We start from the raw sequence: 12,798 nt of genomic DNA, 5'->3' as shown, positions 1-12,798 counted from the left end.
AATAAATGATCCTACCAATGCCTTCAAGGACGTTTGTTTTATCGTATATCCGCAACCAACTCACAAGTGAGCAGCAAGTGATTTTTATTCACCTTTGTATGCATAAAAGATTTTATCACTTTTTAACGTATTTACTAGGGTTTTCATTGGTTTAGATAACAATATACAATTGTTTGGATTAAAATTTTTTTTAACCATATTCAAAATCTGAACTGAACTAAATTAGGCCGGTTTTGGTTAAAACCCAAACAACCATTAATTCAACTGAAAATCCAAACTTGAAGCAAATATGTATTTTAAAAAAACCTATAGATACATAACTTTAAATCATATATTGTTGTTGTAAACTTCATAATTAATTCAATTAAAACAAATACATTTCCAACAATGCATCAAAACATGTCAACGTAAATACACACACTTTACAACATCATGTGACCCCCAACAACAAAATTACAAGTACAAACTTAGGAACTCCAGTTTCACACCAACACACATTTTACTTGTATTAATCAAAAACTAAAACACAACCCAAATTCCTTGAACATACATCATGCGGATTCCACATGGGGTTTCTAGAACCATTTAACCGAGACTGATAATACGTACATTTTTAGAAAGAAACACAAGCTGCAGATTACTGGTCCGGGCTTCATATAAGGCTCAAGCTTGGGCTCTAGCTTGTTTAAGATTCCTGCAGCAGCTGCGGGGCATGGCCATAATGTTGCTAAACATTTGAGTGAAAGATTAGAGGTCTCACACCACATACAAACTTCTCTGCCAATCACAAATTTCTGTTGAGTGGAATCAGTTATTCCTTTCGTGTTCATTTAGTCCATTTATAGACTTACATTACAAAGTATATAATGAGAATTAGATTCGATATACCCAAACACTATCAAGGTCTACGGTTTATACTGCCTTTATAGAGAATGGAGTTTGGGACATGGTCAAACGCACATTGCCTATGCAGTTTTGCCAAAACAATAACTTGGTCGGACACTGGTGATAACTCTTTATAGAATAACCTACACCAAAATGTAGAAAACTTTCAATTCATACAATAATATTCATAAGGAATTGAAACTTTAAAAGTTAGAAGAATAAAACAGTGTTAGTTGCAAATATTCGGCTCGTTTAACTCCCTTGATACCTTAACAAAAACCAAACCAATACCGACCAAGTTCCTGCCACAAGATGCGGGTTTAAAGCGACTACTAACTCAAGATGGCTTATGAAATATCTCGATCAAGTTGTAAGGCCCCGTTACCGGTGCCTCACATTGGACGTTGGATTTAATCATAAACACAGTTCTAAATATCAGAGTTAATTAAAAACTTTACGCGGAATATAAAACTTCAACCATAAACATTACATAACTTTATATCTTGTCTTATCAACATTCATAGTCGTTAAAAACAAAACATAGTCTTTAAAACATCATAATATCTCCTTGGGACGCCAGTGTCTTCAATTCGATGCCATGTGTCCTCATCAAGCGAACTGCCTCAATCTACTCACCTGCGTGCATACTAAAAGTCTGCTACGCTGAGTGAGTTCTAGTTAATCGCAAAAAATACAATACATACACTTACCTGCAATTATGCATTCGAAGATACATAATAATTACCTTACTAATTTACTTTCATTACATAAGTCATACATACGTTCGTACTTTGTTACTTTCATATTATATAGATTATTGTTCTTTTCTATCTCATACCGTCTTTACATACCCATAACATACATACTTTCTTTAATCATTCATACATACTCATATAATGTACATATATCTATCATACACATTCATCTATCGTAAACATACCTCCCTTGTTAGCATGTGCAATATCTGAATATCGTCACATACCGACAAGCTTTCATTCACATTTAAGATATACATACATAGCATATAAACCATATAAGGCATACACTTACCAGTTAAGGTAAGTGTATTAACTATCACAAACAAGGAAATGGGGCTAGAAACTCACCTGAATGCGGTTACATTCACCGTTTATGGTAATCCCTTTCTTGAGCTATGCACGGCTAACTATATAACAATTACACGTATCAATTACTATCACTACCCATAACGTCTTTCTGGTTCAATTATTACCCACAACGAACGGGGGTCCGGGGGCAGCGCTCCTGGCAGCGGGGTTCTAGGGGCGGCAGCCCCTAGCAGGGTCCAAGGGGCAGAGCCCCTAGGATTTTAATTCATTTCTCAGCGAAATTAACTTTTGGCGAACTTAAGCGAATTTAACATTTAGCGAACTTATATACAAGCGAAGTTATATACAAGCGAACTTAAATGTAAGCGTACTTATATACAAGCGATGTTATACACAAGCGAACTTAGCATGCAGCGAAGTTGGCCACCAGCGAACTTATATACCCAGCGGACTTATATGTCCAGCGAACTTATATGCCCAGCGAAGTTCATACAGCAGCGAACTTATAACCAGCGAAGTTATACAGCAAGCTCGCTGTTGTCGGAGTTCGTTTCATCAATCCAAAACACGCGTTTTGCGACCTTTGTTCGCTTATTATGGTTCGGCCTTAGCCCCAACCGTTCCCTAGTCCGATTGTGGCCTAAGTGTAACATCGTGAAAATTTCAAGATCAAAATGTAAACTTTCCAAAGTATAGGGACTAAAATTGCCAAATTCCAAAGTTGAGAGTTAAAATGAAAATTCTAATTTTCCTGATCCATCGCGCTACGCGATGGATCAGAGGAGAGTCCCATCACGTACCGAGATGGGGTACCTGACACAATGTGACACGTGTGCCACGTGGCACACGGTGGCACCGTCTGCCGCCACGTGGCGCGGCGCATGCCACGTGTCACCACGTGGCAGACCTATGTTGTGACTCATTTAAGCTACATCGCGTACCGCGACAGGCCAGCCAAAGGGCCCGTCGCGTGCCGCGATGGGACCCAATTTCATGTCTATAAATAGCAAGGTTCGGGATTCATTCTTGGCACACCATTTCAACTCACAACTTTCTCTCTCTAACATCTCACTATAATACCATAACCGTATACTCGATCTACCTCGATAAGCGTGCCGAAATACCTCGGTAAGCGTGTTCCGATTCCGCGTTTTGTGTACCAACGTTTCCTCGAAGTGCGTGCCACCCTCCACCCACATACCAAGAATGGCGTTTGTTCTTGAAGTACGTGCCAACGTGTGTTGAAGTTTGGCGTTCATAGATTTGCGTGTTGAGAAAAGAATTGATCGAGAAGTAAAGCGGCATTGGAAGTGCTGCTCGAGTTCCTAGGGATTCCAATACGTCATTAAGGTTAGGCGTAACGACAAATCAATATAATATAATATTATATTAAAGGCTTAAGCCTTAAGTCGAGGTTATACTCGATACCTCGATAAAAGAGAAATAAACATAACAAAGAAATGAATGAAAGATAAGATATTGAATATGATTACGTATATATGTGTGTAAGTATATATGTATGCTCTTTGTTATGAAAATATTATTTAATGAATAATGAGTATTCTTAAATAATAAAAGAAAAATAATACGCTTCTTGGAGAAGAAGAAACGTCGGGTTTTTAATAAAAACTAAAGGTTTATAATTACTTTTAAACTAAAGGTTTTCAAGTAAATGAAATATATGAACTAAAGGTTCATCGATGTTGAGATATAAAATAAGACTAAAGGTCTTAAGCTGAATCGTGTATCCGACTAACAAATATTTATACTGTAACATCCTAAAATTTCGTATTTAATAAAAGAATGTCGCGTTTAGTCATTGGGCCTGAATAATTAATTAGTATTAATAAAGATCATGGACTTGGACTAATTAAGATGGATTAAAGGGAATGGGCCTTAGGTCCATGGGCTTTAAGGGATATAAATATCCCCTAAAGCATCCTAAAACCCTAAATCCTCGTTCTTATCATCCTAATCTCTACACACTCAAAAAACACACACATCCTACACCATATTCGGCCGAGAGAGAGACGAGAGGGATTTGAGACCAAACTAACGCTAGCTTGTATTATATCTTTATCACACGAGCTATATACAAGATCTAGAGTTCATAACCAAGTTAAATGAGATCCAAACAAGCACTAAAGGTATGTTCTTGATCTTAAAGTTTACATTTTTATAACCGTTTAGCCTTGAAACTTAGAACGGGAGTAGATCGAGTATAGACGAAGCGTAATGTTGTAAACTTGATGATAAAATGAACCTAACGAACCTGCGAACCTAAACGGCTCGTTTAAAAAGAAATCCTAGATCCATTCTCTAAACGTTCACTATAAAGGTTCGTGCTTTATGTTATAAACGGGTCAAGATTGGACCGCAAATGGTCAAGGGAACGTTTAGGGCTAAGGCCAAATCATAAAATGAGTATTTAAGTTGTGAAATGTGCGACGAAGCGAACCAGTGAGCTGTAGACCACGAACTTCGCTTACTGTATAACTTCGCTGCATAAGTTCGCTGTAGCTAAACTTCGCTACAAGCCAACTACGCCAAGATAAGTTCGTTCGAAAGTCAAGTTCGCTGGCTAACTTCGCTTGATGTTAAGTTCGCTACAAGCAAGTTCGCCTACCTTATCAACCTCGCTGAACCGTATGTTCGCTGGACTCTAAGTTCGCCGAGTCTTAAGTTCGCTGAACCTTAAGTTCGCTTAACATGTATTTTAAGGTAACGAATCGGGCTAACGAACGAGTAGGTGAATAAAATAGTAACTTAAAAACCTAATAGGAAATGCGTTAAGACAGCTCGACCCCAGCCAGGGGCTCTGCCCCTTGGACCCTGCTAGGGGTTTCCGCCCCTAGAACCCCGCTGCCAGGGGCGCTGCCCCCGGACCCCCGTTCGTTGTGGGATTACAATAAACTAGAAACACGGTATGGGTAGTGATAGTTAATTAATACATGTAATTATTATATAGTTAGTCGTGCACAACTCAGGAAAGGGATAACGATTAACGGTGAATGCAACAGGATCCAGGTGAGTTCTAGCCCCATTTGTCACACCCTCAAATTCCACTAACGGAGTTTTACCGTCAGAGGGTGTGAACTAACAGGATCGGAATCATTAGTTATAATCAAACCATAAAAACATTTAAATGAAAATAAGTGCGGAAGCGTAAAAACCAAAAGATAAAAGTTGCGTCACGCAGGACGACTCAAAACCCCATAATAACAGTTTAAAATCAGGTTGCATAAACAAAAGCGTTTCAAATAATGCATGATCCTATACCGCGCGCCCGCCTCGGCTACCTGAGAATAACATACTAAAAGTGTCAACACGAGGTTGGTGAGTTCACAAGTTTATATAAAATAAAGCGTTTAGAGTTTGCGTTCAGCGTTTTGCGTTTAGCGTTTTGCGTTCAGAGTTTTGCGTTCAGCGTTTTGCGTTACCAGATAGTGTTAAATCAATTATATATCGATAGGTAGCTTGCCTATACAACAAGTATTACTAAGTGTTCGACACCGAAGCTGACTGTTTATCAAGTGCCTTGTCACCAGGTCATCCAGACCATGGTACGTGTTAGCCAAAATTACACCTGCTCGACCTCCAGTCGAGTTTAGCGTTGGGTGGGGTTTGTCAAACCCAGTAGTACTACTCAACAGTGACTCGCTATTCCAAATATTAACCGGTTCGATGTATAGGACTTCAAATGTTTCGTTTGCCACTTAGCCTTTACAAGTGATATATAATTTACTAACAAAATCTTAAATGCGTTTATCGGAGTATGTTATCTCCCCCAAGTGAAAAGCATTTAAAACAGTTTAAAGGGGTAAGTGATACTCACAGTTTGCGAAGAATTCCCAAAATAAATCACCAAGTGATGCGCGTCACAGAAAACTCTCTCTAGTGTTCTAAAACAACAAAGAGATTTTCTAAGTATCGGAACTAATATCGAGTCTCTAGACTCGGCACATAATTCCTAATCACAAGATACGTTTCGTGTTCGTTTGTGAATCGTGTGTGACTTAACAAGTACATTTGTGATACGATACGTGTGTGAGCAATTATTTACGTGTCATGTATTAATAATGTACATCACTAGCAATTACTCTCCCGTAAGGGCAATTTGGTCAACACATAACAATTAACTAGCAATTATTCCCCACGAGGGCATTTTGGTCAAAACACGACAATTAATTAGCAATCATTCCTCTCAAGGGCAATTTGGTCAAAACACGATAATAAATTAGCAATCACGTTGTTTCATGCAACTTTCACAAAATTCAGCAACTAGTTTCTTAACGACAGAATTCTACTTGAAAAACTAGTCTATCCCACCTATCATAGCATCACAATTAATTTACCAAAAATCATCACAAAAGCATATATGTCTTAGGTTTCCAGAACATATTTTATTATATTTTTATTCCACATAGGTTTCTCACAATAATCAAATCATTACAGCAAACTCATAACAGTCAAATTCATGTGCAACAGAATATTATTTGAAATTCCCGTTAAACGAAAAATCCAATAATTGCAAGACCACTTGGGTTAGGTTCCTAACTCAACAAGTCAACTTTCAGAAATGGAACCAACCCAATTGGTCTCGTAGTTCATGAGATATAACATTTACAAAACAACCTAACAGCAGGTCTAACAACTCAGCTTTGCACAACATTTTTGTAAAATCATAAAGGTTAACTTTTACACGTCCAAAAATTGCAAATTTACATTCTTTAGAAACTAGACTCAACCTAGTTTACTGTAGTATCAATTATCTCAACTAATTTTCACATTTACACCCCGTTACCGTCAATTGAACATCAACAACACAATCTGTCCAGAAACTGTTTGCATCCAAACTCAACATATTAACTATCTATGGACCACAAATCATTCATATAACATTCTAAACACTATAACCACTATCCATGCATATCAATTACACCATACACACATGGTTAAGGTTTTATTTGATCTCAAACTCAAAGACACAACAATTAACATGCAATAGCACCAATACTAGCTATCAATTCAACAATCAATACATCTTTCAATCAAAACAAGACACATGAACACCATCACATATAAAAATCAGACCTAGGGTTTATAATTAACCCATTAAAATCGAAATTAAGCATAGAGGATGCATAGGATAGTTGTTTATACCTTCCTAACACCTTAATCTTCAATCAAACTTGAACAATCTTGATTGTATGTGTGTATATGAGGCCGATCGCAAGGGGGGGGGGGGCTTAGAGCTGCCGTCGGGTTTGGGAGGGAGAGAAAGAGTGTTAGGGTTTTAGTTTATGTTATTATTTATAATAACATGTTACACTTTAGTCCCTCAACTTCCAAATGTTACTTTTCTAGCTTAAATAACTAGTTCTAGCACATTGAGTTAACGTTTATACCATGTTATCACATAACACATAAGTCTAACACATAATTATAACATAATTATTGTTTTGACATTTTTCGTTTATTCACCAATCGTTTGCATCAACTCGTTTGCGTTTCGGTGCAATTCCCGAAAGACTACACATGTAGTAAGTGTTAAGCGTCATTTAAAACCTAGTTTAAATGTAATGAGGTGTGCGTTATAGATTTAGTGATCTCTAAGTTTGAATTGACGGAATTGAGTTAACGGAGTTAACGGAGTTAACCTGAAACTGACGATTGTCACACCATTTATGTGTTATGTTTTCGAGGCTGTGTGCGTACTCAATATGTTTGTTAATACGCTTATCCTAAGAGATAAGTGTATGCCTTATGTGAATAATGTGAAATGTATGAATGATTGCTTGATGGTACGTGAACGATCTTCGGATATTGCACGTACTGTCAGGTTGTAACGCTATGTATAAGATAAGTATGATATGTATGCTTATGTGTATGAACGTGATAAAGTTAATAAAAGAAGGAAAGGATGGTTGTATGGTTACGAAAAGGGTACCGAGCCCTAATAATACTCGAGGTATGATGTATGGTTGTATGGTAAAGAAGAGGGAATCGAACCCTACTAATATTCGAGAACTAGGGAACCGAACCCTACTAATATTCGAGGAAAGAGGGTACCGAGCCCTAATAATAATCGAGGATGGAGGGTACCGAGCCCTAATAATACTCGAGGAAGGAGGGTACCGAGCCCTAATAATACTCGAGGAATGTAGGGCGTAATGCTCTTTATAACGTAAGATGTGAAAGTAAGTTAGTATAAAAGAAAGTATGAAAGTATGAATGAAAGAATATAAGTTTGTGTGTATTGTATAATGTATGATTAACTAGAACTCACTCAGGGTAGCTGACTTTTAGTATGCACGCAGGTGAGTAGGATGAGGCAGCTTGCTTGAGGAGACACGTGGCATTGAATAAGAGGCTGGCATCAGAAGGCTCAAGACGTGATATGTTTTAATTAATTTGTTTTTGAAAGACAAGTTGTTTGTTTAAGACAAGTTTTGGATTGTTACGAAATATTTTATGAAAGTTTTTAATGTTTCGCGAATGTTTTAATTAACTCTGATATTTAGAACTGCGTTTATGAGTAAATCCAACATCCAAAGTAAGGCTACCGGTAACGGGGCCTTACATATACTCGTACTATAGGTGCGAGATAAAGAAGGGAAAGACCCTTGGACGGTGAGTGAAGCCGATCCTAAAGCGAAAAGGTGAATACGCCCCCAAACTTTTAAAATGAGTCAACTTGTTATATGAAATTTGTTTACAAGGAACTATGTGTTCCTAAAACCATTACAAGGAACTCTTTTGTATAAACTTAAATATATATAATGGTGGTTTTGTAATGTAAAAACAAGTAATCTTTTGTATTTAATTTGGGAACCTTTTAAAATCCCAACTTTTGTTTATGTAAATATTTACAACTTAAATCCACAAGTTTTATAAGACTTCCGCTAAATTAACATAACTCTGATTTATTAACACTTGTGGTACCAACTATTGAGTCGCACTCCTAGGCCTAAGATGGGGTGTGACAGGTTGGTATCAGAGCCATCGATCTTAGCGAATAGGGTATCATAAAACAATAACCAAGCTTCGATCCAAGTATAGGAAATAATTGTTTATATGTTTTAGGGATAAGATAGGCTAGTAATCTTTTCTTTCCCTCCACATTCTAAACCACCCATAATGTAGATGTCATTCAAAAGCTGGATGGAAAACTATGTACGTAAAGCCAAGGAAGCAGGAATCGCTGAACCCTACCCCGAGGATAACATGAGTGATGGATACTATGAAGCGTATTTTGACCAAGATGTGGAACACGATTTGACCAAACCTGTGTATTACCCCAGAAGCCGACACTACCCAATAGACGTTCCAGATAGTCCACCAAGAAACGAACCACCAAGATACTCAAGCTATCACCCACCAACCATACCGATGTATCAACCCTCTGAAATACCGACGTTTCATCCCTCGGAGATTCCCACTTATCAACTATCACAAGAACCGCAATACTACCCCACTGGATATTTCCCAAATGCACACCCATCCTATGCCTTCCTTTCAAACCGACCCATAAAGGAGGAACCACGAACCCCATCCTCCGACTGGATGCAGAGCCACTCAGACCCACGGAGATGGCTTACTGGAAGCTCCACCATGAACGAAGTCAACTCGCAACCCAGAAGGGTCGTCCCGCAAGCCCAAAATTAGGGTAATGATTCCCTCCGAAAGTTTCAAGATGCCCCCAATGGAGAACGAAACTACACAACCTATGGAGGAAGATGAACCGGAATAAGAGGAGGATCTCGAAGAAGAGGAGGATCCCGAAGAAGAAGAGGACCCCGATGAAGATGAGGACCTTGAAGAAGAAAATGAGGAAGAACCGGAAGAAGAGCATCCTGGAAACCCCAATGAAATATCAAGTTCAATGGATGGATCAATCACTTCCCAAAACCCACGCTATGGTTCCGTCGATCCGTATGTTCAATATCTGAAGCAACTAAGGAACCAAGCTTCATCAAGCTTCCCACCATTTCAAGGAGAAATTCCTTCAATTCAAGAACAAGCCGATGAGATTCACGAGCAAAATCAAGCTGCCAAGACTTACCTCTACCTTGCATCCGATAAAACTTACGTTCTGTATCCTGAACCGAGGAATCACTACGAGATGGTGACACGGGGTTACCGTGACCCACCTCCACAATACGGATACCCAATGTAGTTCCGCAGATATATGAAGAACATTTGGATCGTGCTTTGCACGAAACTGACAACTGGAGAAAGAAGGTAGAAGAGGAAGGAAAGAAGAAGAAAAAAATGGGAGAAAAAATTCTTCACAAATGCAACAAGTTAACAAGGGTAATTAAGAAGTTCTTGATAGACTGAATATGGTGGGGAGAATTGAAATGTGAAGACGTGTGTATAATATAATCCTAAGTGTTATATGTTGTATAATAAAGAACGTTTGAAACATTCTCATGTAATGATAGGATAATATATATATATATATATATATATATATATATATATATATATATATATATATATATATATATATATATATATATATATATATATATATATATATATATATATATATATATATATATATATATATATATATATATATATCGTTGGAACGATATATATATTTGTATTGTAAATTAAATAAATATATATATATCTTATGATATATATATATATATATATATATGTAAAATAAAGTATGTGTTTAATAAACGAAATGTTGTTAAAATTTCATATATAAAAAGATATATCAAAAATGTCTGAACAAAGTAATAACATTGAAAATGCACGAAAAGAGAAAGAAATAAAAGACAAGGGGAAAGACCCCGCGGGAAATCAAGATGATGATATTCCCGAAAAATACATGACAAAAATTCAAAAGATGATTAAGGATGCGGTGAGAGATGAGTCCATTGCTAGGTCTCAATCGAAAAATTCAAAACATTCTCATTCCGTTAATCCTTCCCGAAAATCCGAAAGATCCCGTCCGAACCCGTCCCGTATCGAAGAGAGTGTTCATGGGTCTAACGCTAACGCTGGAGTTAGGCAAAAGTTTAAGAAAATGAAAATTAGTGGGTGTTCTTTTAAAGACTTCAAATACTATTGACCGAAAGAGTTCCGTGGTGATAAAGGAGCCATCACGACTGTGAGGTGGCTTGAGGAGATGGAAACGATCGTGAATACTAGTAAGTGTTCTGAGGAAGAGAAGATTCAATATTCTGCCCTTATGTTTAAGGGTGAAGCATTGGAGTGGTGGAATGCTCTATTGATGGGCAAAGGACGAGAGATGATGTATAGTCTGAGTTGGAGTGAGTTTAAAGCCTTGTTGATGGAAAAATTTGTCCCATGCACGAGACCGACCAGATCCAAACGAAATTTCTCAATCTCAAGGTCGTGGGGACGAACCTTCGTGAATACAATACCAAATTTCACGAATATTGCCGTCTGGTTCCCCAGTTGGTTAACCCTGAGTCCAGCAAAGTCACACGATATATTTGGGGACTGCCGCGGGAAATCCGCGACATGGTGAGGTCTCACCTACCTCAAACCGCTGAATTTGCAATGGAGTTGGCCGGTTATTTGATGGGCGGCATGGTTCGTAACAAGGAGGAAGACAAGAAAGATACAACAACAACTGCCCATGGGAAAACTGGAGGAGGTGCCAATTTCAAAGGAAAAGGCGTAAACCGACACCAAAATCGGTTCAATTCAAATTCTATGCTTTGCAAGACATGTAGAAGGTACCAAAAACGCCGATGCAACTTTGCTCCGCCTCCCAAAGTGTGTGAGTCATGCAACCGTACGGGTCATGCGGCTGCTGACTGTTGGAAGAAAACGATGACTTACTACAATTGCAAGGAGATGGGCCATTTGAGTTTCGAGTGCTCAAAGAACAAACCCGCTGCTGGTGGTGCGGGTGGAAGTGGCAAGGAAAAGAAAGGAAACGCTGGAATCTTCGTACTCGACAAAGAAAGCCGCTGACTTGCCGGAAACCATCACCGGTACGTTTCTAATCAACGACACCTATACTAGAGTTTTGTTTGATTCGGGTGCCAATCTAAGTTTTATAGATTATAATTTTTGTAGTCTATTAAACGAACCATTAACAAAATTAGATAAAACTCTAAGCGTCGAGACTGCTAGCGGTGAAATCGTTAAGATCTCCGAAGCCCTTGAAAACGGAAAAATTCTTTTAGCTGGTTACATTCTGCCTATTTGTTTGTTGCCTATGAGTCTGGCTGGTTTTGACATTGTACTTGGTATGGATTGGTTATCCGATAACCATGCCCGTATCATCTGCAATAGCAAAATCGTTGAACTTCAAGCCCCCGATAAACGAACAATTCGAATCGAAAGGGACAAAGACGCTGGCCAAGTTAGCATAATTTCTATGATTAGAGCTATCAAATGTTTAAATCAAGGATGCTTAGCATTCATGGCCTACCTTACTAAAGAGTCAAAGCCAAAGGAGATAAAGGACGTACCTATAGTCTCTGACTTTTCCGATGTATTTCCTAATGAACTCCCTGGAATTCCTCCCGATCGTGAAGTAGAGTTTAGGATCGATCTTGTTCCCGGTACTGCTCCGATCGCCAAAGCTCCGTATCGCTTAGCCCCAACGGAAATGAAGGAGTTAAAGAAACAAGTCGATGAGTTACTGGAGAAGGGTTTCATTCGACCGAGTTCGTCGCCTTAGGGAGCGCCAATTTTGTTTGTCAAGAAGAAGGATGGTTCCATGAGAATGTGTATCGATTATCGTGCATTGAACAAAGTCACAATCAAGAACCGTTATCCACTCCCTCGTATCGATGATCATTTTGACCAACTTCAAGGTGCTAGCTTCTTTTCAAAGATTGATCTT

Source organism: Bidens hawaiensis, unplaced genomic scaffold, assembly GCF_021521415.1.
Source record: "Bidens hawaiensis isolate Kalapana, Puna unplaced genomic scaffold, B.hawaiensis_p1.1 tig00002273_1, whole genome shotgun sequence".
Lineage (NCBI taxonomy): Eukaryota > Viridiplantae > Streptophyta > Magnoliopsida > Asterales > Asteraceae > Bidens > Bidens hawaiensis.
The sequence above is the reverse complement of the archived record's forward strand: the minus strand, read 5'-3'. Positions refer to the sequence as shown.